Below are 5890 nucleotides of genomic sequence, written 5' to 3'. Positions count from 1 at the left end.
CCCCGGCAGCGGCGCCAAAAATGTGCGCTCCTTGCCGCACTGTCGAAGCAAGGGACTTGCCGATACACCGTGTGCAAGCCACAAATGGCTCCAAGCACACAACAAGACTAATCTAGCAAGCTCAAGAGAGCAAAGGGTGTGTCACTCACCGCTCTACGCTCACCTTCGTGGTGGATTCCTCACCGCGATGAAGAAGAAGCTGTAGTCGTGCCGCGCTCAACCGCTTCGCTGCCGTCGTGCCTTCGTAATGCTCGATCGCACACACACTCTCCTCTCTCTCTCTCTCTCTCTCTCTCTCTCTCTCTCTCTCTCTCTCTCTCTCACATACACACACACAAGGAGGTAAAGAAGAAGAAGATGGAGATGGAGATGGAGCAAGAGCACTCTTCTATTGCACAAATGAGAGAATGAGTGAATTTTAGGTTTAGTTGGTTTTTATACGAGCTCACCCCATTCACACTTGGGCGCCCATGCTTAGCCAACTAATCCCTTGAATGTCCCAGTTAGAGTGCGCCTCTCATCGGCGATCACTCTTACCCTTTTCCTATTGGTCCGACAAGCCCGGTACCTGACTCTACCAAATACATAATACACGTCCGTCGTAGGTGATGGGGTGTCCGTGAGCCGTGAGGGTTAACACACACACACACACACACACACACACACAGAGATCGACACAACAGATAAAAATAATGCTTGTGTATATAATTCAAAAGAAACCTTACATATATATAACAAAAGATGTGCCATTCAAGCTGCTTCTCTTAACTGCATGCCGGGGAAGATGTTCCCATGGGCTTGGAAACCCAACAGGTGTGGAGGCAACAACTCGCAAGCAACGACTAAGGGCTATTAAGCTCAAGTATGTGGTTGTGCACAGAAGGTCCAATGGTAGATGGAACATTTTACCAAGCGCCTTATGTTATGCCTGCATTGTGAGATGCGCCGTCTGCACCTATGGCCTCTTCCTGCCTAGGAACAACCGCCACAACGTGGCCTTTTGAGACGCTTGTATTCACCGCCTGTAGACCCTGCCACCTTGCAACGCCCTAAGGCTTTGATACCAGTGTTGGGTGGCAGCCGTTATGGTGGGTGCCATCTTGGGTAGGCCATGGCGGCTTGAATGTGCAGAGTAGAGAGGGAAGGAGATGAACGAGATGGACACACACACACACACACAGATCGACACAACGGATAAAAATAATGCTTGTGTATATAATTCAAAAAAAGCCTTACATATATATAACAAAAGATGTGCCATTCAAACTGCTTCTCTTAACTGCATGCCGGGGAAGATGTTCCCACGGGCTTGGAAACCCAACAGGTGTGGAGGCAACAACTCGCAAGCAACGATTAAGGGCTATTAAGCTCAAGTATGTGGTTGTGCACAGAAGGTCCGATGGTAGATGGAACATTTTGGCGAGATTCATCTTAAGTAGAAAAATAGATAATTATGTCTCCTTAGTAGACCAACATTTCCTAGTGGGCATCCTAGAGGAAGTGGATTTAATTGGTCTAATAAACAAGTGGGCTCTTGCTACAGAGCATCCATGTCTAGTATGTTTTATCTCTCCAACTTCATTTTTTAGAAATTTCATCAAGTAGGCCTTGGTGAGACCCTTCCCTTTTTATCTCATATTATATGCCTAATATCGTTGAGTTGAATGTTCGTACTAAGAGTACTAGATTTGTATGGATTCACCAACTTTGTACTAAATTTGTATGGTGAGACCAATCTCTCTTCAAGTTTAAAATAGCATATCATATTTGAGGAGTCTTTTCAAATTTCTAGTTCTCCTTTTGATGCTTGGGACAAGGTAACTAAAAAGACTAATTATAAAATAAAGTTAAACCTATTGGGGCTAATAAAATAATAATGATTATGGAAAAGATGTCCAACTTGAGTTAGGTACCGATTGTCTAGCTCCTCCTTCTCAGTGACTTGTTAAAGTCAAAGGATAACCTTAGGCAAGAAGAAATCCTAGACTCAGAGTGCCCTTGACTAGACTATGGATTTTTGGATTGGTAAGACTACTAAGTATATCCATTAATTAATTTGTCAGCAATATTCCACAACATCCTAAGTTAACACTTAAGTGGAGGCGATTTGCATCTCTCCCCCTCCCTCGCTCTTGTAGCGTCGCCCCCGCGCCCCGCTTTGCAGTCTTCCGACCTGAGAGTGGTCTGCTTGGGTGCATGCAACAGGATTTTACTCCCCCCTTGCATCTTGCCATGCGTTCGAGGACAGAAACAGGAGAATTTCGAGCCCCTTCCCCCTGTGCAGTTCCATGAACGGCGCTCGCGTTGAGACCTCTGTAGCAGAGAAAGAGGCACGCTACACGATTGCACTCTCCCCTCTTGCCTCTTAGGAGAAAATTTCGAGCCCCTTCCCCTTGTCCACTACCATGAACGGCGCTCGCGTTCATGAGAGAGAGAGAGAGAAAGAGAGAGAGAGATGGGAGTCTTGCGCGTACAATAGCTGCTCCTCCAGACTTGCGGAGCCTCCCCCCTCCGCCTTCGTGCTAAGAGAGGCATTTGTCAGTCTCTCTCTTTTATCGCGTCGCCGTTTGTCTCTTTTTCTCTCGATCTCTCTCTCTCTCTCTCATTTTCTTTGCAACGGTGACAGATGTTCAAATTTCCCCAAAATGTCCTTCAAACGTATTCACTTTCGTTCTCTCGAGTCTCAACTCAAAGAGCATCGCTTTTGATTCCCTTTACAACAAATGGAAATATAATTGTAGGGACATACTAGAGCCACCAAAGAAATACTTGATTTGCTCAAAAAGAAAAAGATTAGGACCATATCCCATTGCTCTAGCTCTATAGTTTTGATGTTGGAATTAGGGTTGTAGGAAAACACTCACAACTTTGAGAAGACAAAGGAAGCTCAAGGCAACAACAAAGATTATATTACTCAGGGTGCAATGGAAAGATAAGATATCCCTAGAGTGAGGGACGTATATACAATTCGGGGGGGGGGGGGACCTCCTAACGAGGGAAAAAAATGCCCCAGCGATCCTAAGTGTGTTCACACACATCACTACCATGTGTATATGATAACAAATCCTCCCTGGGAGTGATACAATGAACGACGGCTAGCACCTAGAATATAGGGAAGTGCCATGCCCTAAAGACATGATTAGTCTACAAAGGGCGGTAAGCCCAAAGCTTTGCGAAAAGCTTGAAACTTCTCATGAGACAATGCCTTTGTGAAAAGATCTACAAGGTTGTCCTATGTTGGCACATAAGGCAAGCTTATCTCTCCTGCCTCTCTCTGGCATAATGGTAATACACCTCAATGTGCTCTCTGCGAGCATGAAAGATTGGGTTCCTCGCAATTTCCAATGCACTCTGACTGTCAGTGTAGATAGTGTTGGCAGTGTCTTGTCCAACACCCAAATAAACCATAAGGCATCTGAACCATACACACTCAATCGTAGTTGTGAAATATGCCATGTACTCAGCCTCACAACTAAAAGTGGCCACAGTAGGTTGCTTCTTGCTCAACCGTGATATGCATGAAATGTCCAGCATGAAACAAAAACCACTCGTAGACACTCGTGTGTCAAAACAACTAGCCCAATCTAAGTCCAAAAAAGCATGTAAATCTGGTGGAAACGATCCCCCCTTGGGATAAAACAAACCAAGATGTAAAGTGCCACTCAAGTAGCAAAAAATTCTCTTGACAGCCTACCAATGCTTAGACCCTGGGCTATGCATAAATCCGCTGGCCTGCGAGGCTGCAAATTGAATATACGACCTCGTGTTGCATACATAAATGAGGCATCCAGCAACAATTTGGTAAAGAATGACATCAGCAGGATCACCAACATCATGAAGACTCAATTTAAAACTTGTTTCCATGGGATTGGCAATAGGTTTGCAATCCTCAAGTCCAAACTTACATAGTAATGTCTCTATGTAACTTGTCTGACACAAGGCAATACCACCATCACACTGCTTAAATTGTATGCCCAAGTAATGATGCAACAACCTCAAATATTTCATCTTGAAAGTAGCACTCAAATCGGCCTTAAATTCAGCAATATGTCTCTCATTTGGTCCAATGACCAGCAAATCATCCACACAGAAAATCACAATGAGAAGTACATCACCCTCACGCTTTACAGACGATGTGCTTTCTGTTGGACTGTTACGAAAGCCTCGTTTGACAAAATGAGTGTCAGCTTTCTCATACCAAGAATGAGAAGATTTCTTCAACCCATACAAAGCTTTCTTACATTTGCACACTTTATCCCCTTGTCCTTTCTTGACAAAACTGCGAGGTTGTGTTACATAAACTTCCTCAAATATGTCACAATTCAAGCAATCAATAACAATGTGTGATTGATGTACATCCCAACCAAAATAAGCTGCCAATGCACATAGAAAACACCTAGTAGTCATTAACAAGTGGGAGCAAAAGTCTCTTCATAATCTATGCCTTTTTGCTACGCATAACCCTTTGCAACAAGTCGAGCCTTATAGCGATCAATCACACGATCCGGCTTGTGTTTCAACTTGTAAACCCACTTTGTACCAATGGACTTTTTGCCAGGAGGCAAATCACATAAAGTCCATGTGTCATTTTATATAAGTGCATCGCATTCTGATTGCATAGTAGCAATCCAATTTTTTGAATTTTGTGCTTCGTCAAAAGATAGAGGTTCCTCAACATCACATAAATTAGACACGGTCAAAGCATAACGATCTGATGCATAAGATACATGGTGAGAACTTGAACGAGTACGACTAGACAAAGGTGCATCCAATTAACTATGATGCAAAGTATGTACCAGCCATTTCGGCATATCTCTAGCCTACTCATTCTCTCACAAAGTAAATGTAATTGCCCAAGGATGGAGTTTGCATGGGCCCACAAAAATCACTATGCACAAGATGCAACCTACATGTGGCCCTAACTGAACCATCCTTTGAATACTTTGAACATTGAATCTTACTCAAACTATAGCCTTCACAAACATGTTTGACAGGTGCTTCAAGAGGCGGCAAAGAAGCAACCATATCAGATTTTTGCAAACGAAGCAAATTGGCAAAATTTAGATGCCCAAAACGTGCATGCCAAAGTTTTGCAAAATAGCCTTTGTATCCACAACATCATTTGGTCCACACTCGTCATACAAAGTGAGCTTATACAACCCACTGCATAAAATGCCAGATGCAACAATTTCATCACCAGAACTAAGATCGTGTATTTTATATTTGTCATCCAAAAATTTGACTACAAGACCAAGTCTAGCAAGTGAAGATATAGACAAAAGTTTCTTCTTGATCCCAGAACATACAATGCATCAACAAGTGTGAAAAAAATACCATTTGCAGCAGTAAGCACAATCTTTCCAACTCCCAAAATTGGATAAGAGGCATTGTTGGCACAAGTGACTGAATTTCCATGAGGAACAAACTCAAGAGAGGTAAACAAATCACGATGTGAGGTAATGTGCTTTGTAGCATTTTTGTCAAAATACCTCACATGTAAATCTGCAGCAACTGATAAATACGCATTATGGTCAGAAGGATCATAAGTGCAATTTGCACTAAAAGCCTATTGTACATCAACATGAGCATCACACTCTTTTTTCACAAAAGACTCAACAATAGCTGCACTTGTAGTGGAGCCAACATTTGTAGTGGAACCGGTCTGTTTCTTCTTAGCCTCTTTTGGCTTCAACTTAGGACACTGCTTGATCAAGTGATCATTAGGTTTGCAATAATGGCAACACATCTTCTTTTTGCCCTTTTCACCAGAATTCAACGAATTTTTGCGAGTAGAAGCATTAGGAACACGTGATTTACCACTCGTAGAAGAACCATGAGTGGCTACATTGCTGTTATCACATTTTCTTTGAGCAACAATAAAGGCTTTGTT

Source organism: Adiantum capillus-veneris, chromosome 29, assembly GCF_014529385.1.
Source record: "Adiantum capillus-veneris isolate H3 chromosome 29, ASM1452938v2, whole genome shotgun sequence".
NCBI lineage: Eukaryota > Viridiplantae > Streptophyta > Polypodiopsida > Polypodiales > Pteridaceae > Adiantum > Adiantum capillus-veneris.
Note: the sequence above shows the minus strand (reverse complement) of the source record.